Below are 12,026 nucleotides of genomic sequence, written 5' to 3' on the forward strand. Positions count from 1 at the left end.
AGAAATTGATCAAGGCTTTATAAAAGAGCCCAAGTATCCAATTGAACTTGTACTCAATCCCAGCTCACCTACCCAATAATGTCCGCAATGGTCATTTTCTGTGTGATATTTCCTAAGCTGAAAATTTTGTGGAAGACAGAATACAGCTAATATGGCATGGCCTTATAGTCATGATAAGCAAGCCTATATTTCTTGTAGCGATCAGCCATTATGGCATGGCCTTATAGTTTTAGTGAATGCTGTATGTATGTCAAATTAAATGGTTATTTAATTGGGATTCGCTAGCATCCATCCCAGAAGGCATTTTGCCCATGGTCTGTTGCATCTGACAGCAGCCATAGAGGCTCACTTTTCAGAAGATTTTGTCTTCATTCATGAGGTGGCTGCTGTCGCAACAGACCAACCGCAAAATGCCTTCTGCAATGGATGCTAGCAAATCCCTATTTAATGATGTGTATATCTTTTACATTAGTTTTAGAGAATGAAGTATGTATTTCAAATTAACCATTTAAGATATGAGGAATTCTAGACTGAAGGGAGCCCTTACAAAAAAGAGGTCATGATGGTGATGTGTGGCCAATGGGCGAGCCCTCTCACCTCTTTTTTTGCAAGGGCTCCCTTCAGTTTTAGACTTCCTCTGAAGATATTTGTATGTATCTATTTTACATTAGCTCTAGCGATTGTAGCTAAAAGTATTTTCTCTAGCATTTATTGGGGGATAGACGTTGGCTAAAAGTATCAACTCTAGCAACTTCATTAAGCTTTTGGAGTGATTGGCCATTTCATTAGAGCATTGCCTCACGGCATGTCCTGCAAAACCCAACATCTCCTTTATATTAAAAATCCGTGGTCTACCCAAAAAAGAGCATAGTGTGACTTACATAGACATGTGGCAGAGGGTTTAATTTGGTGGGCCACCATCTAAAATTGCTGTAGAACAAAAGCCAGGGGGGAATCTTAGCCATCTAAATATTGGTCTCTAGGTGGGCCCACCAGATCAATAATCTCCAGTGGGCCCAGCATTGTATTATTGAAGAGATTAGCCATTTTTACACAACTGACGGGTACTTAGTGTGGAGTTAATGGCCCTCACCCCTTGGGGTTAAATGATTGAATAACACAAAGTGCATATTTGTTTTAGATTATGACAACCGATTGTGGAGTCCCCCCAACCGATTATTGAACTTAATTTTAGTGCAATTTTCGGTCCAATAATCGGTTGGGGACTTCACAATCGGTTGTCATAATCTACAACAAACAGGGCCTAACTCTAACAGCGTAAGGCCTTGTTCCCGGATCACAGTTGGTGGTCATAATCTCAAACGAACAGGGCCTAAGCTTTTGGAGTATTTAGTTGTTTCACAGATTTCATATAACAAGGCTAGCCAAAAACAATATTCCCTAACTCCAGATTTCAATCACAACCTCTTGCCATGCATATTTTCCTAAAAAAATCAATGGAAATCGGCCAAATTTCTTGTACTGATCACGAGACAGTATTTCCTTATTCTAGACCAGGTATATTCAATTAATTAGTCCTTTGTTCTTCTTCATGCGACGGTCAGCGGTTTGGTTAGAGGCAGCATATGGCAATTTTCGCTCGGTTTCTTTCTTTTCTTTTCTCTCTACAACTGAACACCATTCTGTTCCTTTTTCCTTTTCTCATTCATTTCTTTTCCTTTTCTTTTTGTTTTTGCCAATTTATTTCTATTCCGTTTCTTTTCATTTCCAACCCGACAATGGCAACTGAACGAACCCTGAGGGAAGCGGAAAATGATCAATTTCTAAAAAAATGATCAGTTTTCTTCATTATTTCTTAGAGCTCACATAAACTTATAAATTTACCAACATTATGTGAAATCACCAACATTGTGTGAACTCACATCATGATAAGAATTTACTTAACATTGTGGATTTTTCTAAATATGTAAAAAGTTAAAAAAAAAAAAAAACCAAATCTCATAGAAAACAACCAAAATACTCTTATCTTATAAAATAATACCAAAATGCCTTATCTGATGATATTTTGGGCAGTGATAAATCGACCCCCCAAAATGATAAATCAACTCCCCATGTGTCTATCTCTCTCCTCTTTCTCTCTCTAACCCAGAGGGGAGAGAAAGACACATGGGGAGTCGATTTATCACTCCCCTTTTTCATAAGATATAGTATTTTGGTTATTTTACATCATAAAGGTGGTATTTTTAGTATTTTTTGGATTTTTCTATTATTCTAATTTTCTACTTTTATCATTGTTTTTAGATCTCACTTAAAGTTCTGAATTCATCAAGAACACATGAATCATGTAGTAATGTTGTAGAATTCATGTCATGTTGTGAATTCACATAAAGTGTTTATGTGCACTTAAAATTTTGAAAATAACAAAATATAAAAAAAAAACTAAAAATTCTATTTAATTTTTAGAATTCACCAACATTACACAAATTCGCATTATAATATAGAATTCATGTAAAGTTATGAGTTCATGTGAAGTATGTAGTATGCATGCAATGAAACCCACTTTCTCTTTCTTTTTCCCTTTCTTCTTTCACCTCATGGATTTTAACCTAATGGATCCTAGAGTGCAATTTGGTTGTTTTCCTTGGACGTGAAGTGAAGTGAAGTGATGAAATAGGGCCCACATGAAGTGAAGGTGAAGTGGAAAAGAAGTTGACTAGAAGTTGGGGTTGGTTGTTTTTCTTGAACCGTGAAGTGATGAAATGCCCCCCACATGAAGTGAAAGTGAAGTGAGAAAAAAGTTGGGTAGAAGTTGGGATGGTTGGTTCTCAAAAGAGACAGAAAAGTAAAGTAGAATGGAGCGCAGGCACTATCATCAAGATGAGTTTTTAAAGTGATTGTCGTTATCAAAACAAGCAGCATAAATTAGGTCTATGTCACTATAAAAAAAATGATAGCATATAGTAGGGGTTGTTATCAAAAGGGGGGAAATTCAACAAATCTTTAGCAAATGCATGGTCATGGTCTCTGTTGAGCCCGGAACAACTAAAACCCGGTTCGTTTGTGATTGTGGCGACCGAAGTCCCAGTGTAATTTTGAGTCCAATAATCAGATGGAAGGGTCACAATCGGTTGTCATAATCCCAAACGAACCGGGTATAAGCAATTACAATGTACACATTGTGCATAAATCAATTCCCCTTAGATCGAAAGTCTAAATCACTATAGACTCTGCAAAATTATACCATCTCAAACCCTATTATTTGAGGTTGTTTTATTGAATGAGGGATTTGCTAGGCAATTTGGTGGAGAGAACAGCCACGAGCAACAGATTTTGTCCTATTCATTAATTCATAGGTGGAAGTTCTCACCTGAAAAAAGTAAGCTGCGAAATGGCTTTTTGCAAAATTGCATAGCAAATCCCATTCAATGATAGGTTGAATAAGATCTATTCCTGTATATGAGTTATCCATTGCTTGTCTCACAACTTTTCAGGACAAGATCTGTCACAAACAAGCACTTTATCTTAACAAACAAGGACAAGTCTAATAGCTTCCAAAAAGAAGGAATTACACTTAATTTCAATTTTTAAAAGTCTTTTCCAGGAACAATAATAAACTGATCTCTCTCTCTCTCTCTCTCTCTCTCTCTCTCTCTCTCTCTCGTGGGTGAGCCTCCTTTCAATATCCACTTATTCATGCACGTTCTAAAAGGTCTATCTTCCTACTTTTTTTCGTGGAAACTTTTGGCGAAGCCAACAATCAAAGGCGAATCCTACCCCCTTTCTCAAGAATGTGGATGCCTTCATCACCCACACTCCCTTATCACCCCTCCACGCCACGTTTACAAATGTGAATGGAGCTCATAATACTTCCCTAAAAAGAGGCATCCATAAATCATATAGTCCAATAGGTTTGTTGTTGCTATCATTTCTTTAGCTTTGATAAAAGGAGGAATACTAAACCGAAAGGGCGCCCCCATTGGTCAAAACCCATTTAGGGTGGCACAGAAAATCACAATCATAATTGTCGTAAATGGATTTTGATCAATGGGGGCGCCCTTAAACCATTTTTTGCAAGTTCACAAATGAGTTATCATTCCTCTTACAAAAAATAGTAAATGTTTCGTTTGGTTGCACAAAAGCACGACAGCCGTCCGAATTTGGTTTGGATTTGGCATGCCATTCCACGTTTGGTTGCCAAAATGCATTGGGCTCCCTTTGACTCCCTTGGATGTCTCTCATGTAATAATTACCTTTCTTTTTCTTATCCCCTTCTTCGGAAAGCAAAGAATTATGATTGAATTTTCTAGAGAATGATGCTCTCTCTTTCTCTCTCTTCCCTCTCTTTCCTCTCTCCCTATATTGGTAATGACACCCCCTACTTTTTCTCCTACTCTCGGCGAATATGCCACGCAACCAAGCACTACTGTACAATTTTCCGAGTTAATTCAAGGCAAATCAAAATGCTTATCTCCTCCCTTTGACTTCCTATTTCACTACTCTCCGAGCCACCACAAGCAACCAAACATAGCAACAAGGTTTCTTGCATAGTTTCAAAACTCCCCCACATCATCCTTGACTCCCCCGAGTCAACTCCTTTTTGCCATGGATGCATTCTTGTCCGAGTCTGCAATTTGCCCTATAAAGGCTGTCAAAACTCCTTTGACTCTCTCGAGTACTCAACCGCATCAACCAAGTACAAAACTGCGCCGCACCGAGTCAACTGGGATTTGCTTTAGCTGCATTTTGAAATACTGGCTTGTGCTACTTGATTTCATGTTCAATGAACTGGTTGTCAAGCAAGTTGACCCCCCTTGTATAGCTTGACCTATATGAACTAACAAATGTCAAATATCACCCATAGGAACTTTTTAGTAGAAAACATTTTCCATGGAATTTAGTGGATTTTTTCTATGATGGATTTTTTTAGACCTCATGTATAGCATGTGTGGGGCCCATCATTTTACAACACATGTTTTTGATAAAGGTGAGGCCCATCTTTGTAAACCCATGCTAGTACGGGTAGTGCCCACCATTTTTATACCTCTTGTTTTGATAAGTTAACCAACCATTTCTACCCAAACCCATGCATATGGTGGGGCCTACTATTTTACATGCATAAGTAGGCCCACCATCTCCACTCAAATCCATCAATCAGGTGGGGTACACCGTTTAAACTTCTGTTTTAATGGGATGGGTCTAGGGGTGCAACTCGAGTTGGTTTGGGTCGGGTTGTGGCCAGCCCAAACCCGACCCAAAGTAGCAATTGCCCAACCCTAACCTGACCCAACACGACTCTCAACCCGACCATTGCCAATCCGACCCAACATGCATGTGATTTTCCCAACTTGAACCCAACCTAATTACTTAAATGCACATTATTCAACCAACAGAGAATTCAAGACATGACCCTAATCGAAGAGAGAATAAAATCCTTGACAGGACTAGTAAAAACACATTCCATGGAAGAGGAAATAGAAGATGCGTAGAAGAAAAAATAACAAATCCAAAACCAGAACCTTAACAAATCCATGATGCATATATAAGAGAAAAGGCAAAAATGATATAAGAAAACCTACCTGACCCTTGACCTGTGATCATTGCTTGTTTCTTTTCATTTTAATTCCGTTCTATCTTGTTAGAGGTGTGGAGATGGTTAAAGGAGAAGGGATCAAATGGAGAAGGTAGATGTATGTTTTTAGAGTTTTAAATTTATTAATACAAACTATAACAAAATTGCATCAAAACCTATAAAAAGTACAGTTAAAATGAAAAGAAAGTCGGATTTTCTTCGGGTAAGGTTGCCGGAGACCCCAACCCGAAGTCACGCCGGGTTCATTTTCCCCAGCCTGAAGTAACCAAAAATGCACATTACAAAAACCCGCACGTGTCACATATGTGGAACCATTAGACATCCCGATTGGGTCAGGCAAAAAGATCCCTTCTGAACTATTTGGTTATTGTCTCGGCCCAATTACCTTAAGGGCCCTTTTGGATGCCAAGAAGATTTTGATTTGGATTTCTCACATTTGCAGCCCTTTTTGCGTTGTGATTTGGATCCGGATCAAATCATTGGATTTCCAAATCAGTAACTGACAGTGAAAAAAATCAGATTTCCAAATATGCTGTGGAAATAAGTAATTGGAAATCCACGGATCCAGTTTCCTTCACCCTCTTTGCTCCTCAACCTCTCCCCTCAAGTAGGAAGTACCCCCTCCCCTCTTTGTCTCCCTCAACATGAGCTGCCGGATCTACTCATTTTGTATTCAAAACTCAATTCCAAATCCAAATACAAAATATGAGGTATCCAAACGGGCCCTAATTTTTTTTATTTATATTTGAACTAATGATGCTTTTTGTTAGCGATCCAAACGTTTGATCTCCCTGCTATTGGGTGGGAAGGATCACTGTCTAATTGCTTGTTCTGAACATCGATCCCAGGTGACAACTGGTTTTATAGTCATTGTTAGAAACACGGAGAGAAACAAAACAATGTAAATTTTGCACTTTTCATGGCCGAATCCGACTCTGATACTTCCTTGTTATCCTCCTTGGACTATTATGATTGAAAATAATAGGACCTGAGCCATTTAAAGTGTAAAACGATAATCTTAATGTTTTCTTTTACGGTTTTGACATATTTGGAGAGTTAGGATCATGCTATGGAGATGATTTTTGGAAAAAGGCCTATTTACATTAGAGCTCAACAAATTTACTGTTTGGATCTTCAAACAAGGTAGGCCCAATGAATTTTCAAACAAATACGCATTATAAGGTGTCCGTACGTTGGTGGGTCCTGAGGAATCATTTCAATTTTACGTGTTTTTTTTTTAATGCATTAGAGCTCACCTTGTTCAAAGATCAAAACCATTCAGTCGTTGGGCCCCATCGGAAAGATTGTGCCCAAAAATCATCTCCATATGATGATCTTAACCTTCTACACGTAGACAAACTACACGATATTGAAATCTCTACATATATATATATCTTAAGGTTAGATCATCATATGGAGATGATTTCCGGAGTACGGCTTAGTTGCATTGGGCCCAACAACTGAATGGTTTAGGCAGTTAAACAAGATGGGGCTGCCCTACTTTTAGAAAAAGAAAAAAGCGTGCACCTACCAAATAACACGTATTTATTAGAAAATTCATTAGGCACTCCTTATTCAAAGTTCGAAACTGTTCATTTGTCGAGCCACAATGTGTGTAGGAATTTCCCCAAAAATCATCTCCATAAGATGATCCCAAGTCACTCTCTGATCTATACAAGTTTATGCATAGCGCTGTTCGTCTATGAGTCGGAGGGTTGGGTTCATTCTATGGAAATTTTATTGGCAATGACTATTTATATTGGACCCAACAAATGAACGGTTTGAATCTTCGAACAGGGAGGGCCCAATGAATTTTCTAATAAATATGAGTTATATGGTGTCGGTCGATAAGGTAGGCGTTTTTTTTAAAAAAAGGAAGAAAAATAGAGTGGCCCCAATGTAAATAACCAGTTACAAATTGATTGGATAATTGAATTCCAAAATTCACTCAAGTGCAGTGAAAATATTTGTAAATTGTCAAACGACTGATTTTGCAAATAAGTCAAAGTTGGAGACTTCTTTTGTAAAACCCAAAAAAAAAAAAAAAAAACAATTACATATATACAGTGGATACAAAAGGGTAAGTGGGCCACCTGTTAATGGACCAAGCTCCACTTGCTAAACCCAAAAGAGATTAAGATATACAAGTACAAGGGCACAAAGAGGAAACTTTGCTATATGGGTGACAGGATAGAAATCTACTCATTACCATCCATCCACTTGCTATAAAAGCCTACACCAGCTAAACAAGTTTAACTCCTTTGGCAACACAGTTAGGTTTGTCTAATCCGTCTGAATTTCGATCCCTATAACATCTAAAGATCAAAGAGTCCAGATCAACATACCCACATGTAATTATTGAGATGACACAATCCAACAGAAATAATTCTATATCCTGAAATTAGAGGTGCAACTCGTGCCGGGTTGAGACCAACCCTAGCCCAACCCAATGTAGCATTACCTCAACCCTAAAATGGCCCAACCTGAGCCTCAAGGTCGATAAGGGTCAACCCTAACTTAACCCCACCTCTAAATCTCTTAACCCTATCCCTACCATAGTTAGCAAAACGTGATACGGAAAAACAACGGGACAGGAAAAATTCGAGTTTAATTCGGTATTGGTTAAAAAAAATGTTGTATATAAATGAAAAACACCAAAAAATGCATTTAAAATTTTGTATTTTACAAAATGTAGTGAGGGTAAAATTCAAAAGTTGGCCAAAAAATGCGTTTAATACATGCAAAACGTTTTCTTAAAAAAAACGAGAGTTTTTTACATGGTAAAAGTTTTAAATGGCAAACAAATAAAACAATGTTTTTTTGAAGAAAAAAAAAATGCCGTTTAAAACAGAGTTTTGCGAACTATGATCCCAACCCATCTAACTCAACCTTCCAAATCAGGCCAGATTAGGTTAGGCAAAAAACAAAAACTCAACTCAACAAAGCCTTGGTCCCAAACTAGTTGGGGTCGGTTTGCAAATACAATAAAAAAATCATAAGCCTAGGTTTTGAAAATCACGTTTGGGTTCGGGTCAAGTAAGGTTGACCCCTAGCCGAACCTGAAAATAAATCGGGTAAGGCTTTTCTCAACCCAAACCTACCCCAACCCAACTTGAGCCAAAAACGGGTAGAACCCGTCGGGTTCAGGTTAACCCATGATGCACCCCTGCTTTGAGAGTTGATAAAAAGAGGTATGCTAAACTCAAGGGTACCCTTGCAAAAATGAGCTGAAAGGGCATCCCTCATTGGATACAAGTCACGATCGCGCATTTAATACTCTTTGACTTGAACCCATCATAATTCACGGTGCTTTCATCCCATTTTTGCAAGGCCACCCGTGAGTTTAGCTTTCCTTGATAAAAAAAATAAAAAAATGAGCTGAAATTTGTTTTCACCCGTTTAGTATTGATTAATAGATGTATAAAAATATTGAGTTTGACTAATTTTAAGACCTATTTATAGGCTTATAGCTTAAATCAGGCCTTTAATAAGTTTTCAAACTTCAACGGCTCTTAAAACCCGGGTTCAACCCCTACGACAACCTCTCCTTAGGTGGACATGTGTAAAGTCCACACCAATTTTCCGGCTACACTGCTGACTCCCACCTTCCTTTTTTTTCTTTTTCAGTGCCTTTTGCTTCTTTTTCTTCTACCTTTTTCGTTATTCTATTCATATCATCATCATCCATTATCCTTTATCCTTTAAAAACACAAAAGCAAAAATGTCAGATAGAAAGACAGCTCCAACAGTACCTGAAACAGGGAAAGGTGCCCAAAACCACCCACAAGATCCAGCAGAGGTATTTTTGAATCATATGTAACTTAGCTTTTTTCCTTAATTCTCATTAGGGTTTTGATTAAGAGATCTATCATGGCTTTTATCAACCAAAATCATCATCATTCTGTCTAATTTTGTGTAGTATTTGAGGTGTTGGCTATAAATTATCTATAGTTTTGGGTGTCACTAATGTTTTGGGGATTGCGTATCCAAAGATCATTTTAATTACTGTGATCGTCGTAAATCATCCTGCATCAAGCATTCGTTTATGTTAAACTCCCGCTTGGGGTGAAATAAATTAGTTTAGATATTTGTTATTTTTAGATTTTGCTCTCTAATTGTTTAGTATAAGTTAGAGTCTTAGAGATACGGGTTATCTAAATTAGTGGTTTTCTATAAATAACATGTGCGTAGCCTTTCTTAAATCAATGAAGAATTTTATCCCTGAAATTGTGTTTTTCTGCACAAAGGAGAATTGACCCTCCCCTCGAAATGGGTCGAGAGGCTTATCTTCCCTCTAAGAAGATCAATCACATTTCGAAGCCTGAATTGGTTTTGCAGTGTGATCCATCTTCTTAAGAAGGATGCAGTGTGATTGATCTTCTTAGAGGGAAGATAAGCCTCTCGGCCTGTTTCGAGGGAAGGGTCAATTCCCTCTAAGAAGGTCAATGGTGTTGCAACTAATTCGGGTTCATAACATTTTCATGTTTATTTTGATGCAAAATGGGAGTTAAAAAAATTGTATTACCATTTTTCTACTTAAAATGGGCATGAAATTTGCTTTATACCCATTTCACGTCGAAAGAAACAAAGCCTATATGTAGAACTGCTGATAGTTTAATAATCAGCCAATGAGATATCATTTTTTTGGACAACGGATTTACAATATGTTAATATGAATTGTTTAATTTGGAGTACTAACAATTGTACATAATTACTATTGATTATTGTTATGGTTTTTTCCCTAGCTACTTGGGCAGGTCAGCCATGATGAGCTGTGTGATACCATGCATGAGAAAATTCAGACCCTTGATGCTTATGCAGAGGATGACCTTTTCTCTATTTCTGGAACGAGGGTTGAGGTCCCAGAGCAGCCCAGCCCCAACTGAGAATTTTGTATTTGATTAATGAATAACAAGTGTATTAATTAACTTCAGATCCTTGTCTGTCTTGCTGTAGCTTGTAAAAATCTCAAAATAATGTATAAGTGATTTCATTTTTCATCTTATTTGATTTGATTTATAGCTTAATCTCATTTCTCGACGATGATTAATAATGAAAGGAGGGATTTCATTTTTCACTTGACTAAATTAAATATTTGGCGGCAAGTATTGATTATCCACAAGATTGGTTATCTGTAAAGGCAAATTGAATTTTTAAATAATCCTCCCAGTTAAATATACTTATGCAAATTTAAAATATGAAATATAGACCTGAAAAGGGACAATAATCGTCATGAGAAGTTAGATATTTCTACCAACCTAAGTCTATATTAAAATCTGATTAGAGTTAAATAGACACTTTCAAATCTAAATCTTCTTTTAATAACATAAGAATTCAGGATTTGAATATTCAGATGGTAATTGTCAAACACATGATTAGTCACGAAAACCGGTCGCCACAATTGATTGCTTATGATTAATATGCTAAGATTAGGGAAAAGAAGAACATCAAACAAAGTCCATGTTTCATTTTTCAACTCAGCCCATTTATTTATTTCAGCTGATGACAAAGAATTCAGTATAGAAAATATGGATGGACAAGAACTATGAAAAATCTGGTGTGAACAGTAGCCATTTTGGAATGGTCCCAGCTCTGACATCAATCTTTTTCTAGCTTCCAACATCAATAGAAAAGAAAATTAAAAAGAAAGCTGTCTACAACATGTATGACTGGTCCCTATAAAGAATGTTATCATTTCCCATGGTTAGATTTTCAGTGGGGTCTCTCTATATATATACTTGGTGCTCCCTCACCTGCCTGTAAACATCAAAACCTGCTCAGCCCCAATAATTTTGAATCATAACCAACAGTCATGCAGAAATTCTACATCACAATGAATAAAAAATGAAAAAAAAAATCAACAGGGTGAGATCAGGTCCAAGTAAAGTGGGGACAAGGAATCTTAGTTGTATGATGAAAAATACAACCTTGAATTATCAAGAAATGGCTAAAAAAGCTATTCCTCCATGAGACCACTGATTAATTAGAAAGGGGTATGTTCTGTTTTCTCCTGGCTACTTAGAATGCTAGACAGACCAACAAGGAAATTCTAATAGATTATAAAGGATATTATTTTAAGACCAAATCAAAAGAAAATAATTATGTAGCAACAAAGTGATAAAATTTGTATTATAATGATTGTGATGTTTTTGTCCATTAATGTACAGATGTTAGAGACACTTGTAGTGATGAATATGGAGAAATCTGGTGGAACCCACGGTTTCTTATCTTCTAATAAATGTCTAAGCATCTCCGTGTTCATGGTGAGTCATGGGTTTCAAAGAAGAGTTTTAGTTAAAAAAATCAAAAGATTAATGAGTCCCATGAGCCATGTCTGTTCCTGAAGTCCCATGAATGAAAACAAAGCATCTGGTAGTTCAGAAACTTTATTTGAATGTGATGGACCAATGCTCATTTACAGAGAGATCACTAAAAATAAGAAGAGAAAATAGTATGATCACAGTAAAACACAGAC

At 37.1% G+C, this 12,026-nt stretch overlaps 1 long non-coding RNA gene across 1 annotated transcript; it reads left to right on the forward strand.

Annotated features, from left to right (window-relative positions):
* The first annotated feature begins 9,063 nt into the window (after positions 1-9,063).
* LOC143892606 (uncharacterized) lies at positions 9,064-10,556 on the forward strand. The gene is made up of 2 exons (XR_013255557.1): positions 9,064-9,350; positions 10,297-10,556. It is a non-coding gene; the product is annotated as an uncharacterized LOC143892606 (long non-coding RNA).
* The last annotated feature ends 1,470 nt before the right edge of the window (positions 10,557-12,026 follow it).

The sequence above is a fragment of the Tasmannia lanceolata genome, unplaced genomic scaffold (genome assembly GCF_043159265.1).
Source record: "Tasmannia lanceolata isolate RefF3 unplaced genomic scaffold, GAP_Taslan_0.1 ptg000015l, whole genome shotgun sequence".
Taxonomy (NCBI): Eukaryota; Viridiplantae; Streptophyta; class Magnoliopsida; order Canellales; family Winteraceae; genus Tasmannia; species Tasmannia lanceolata.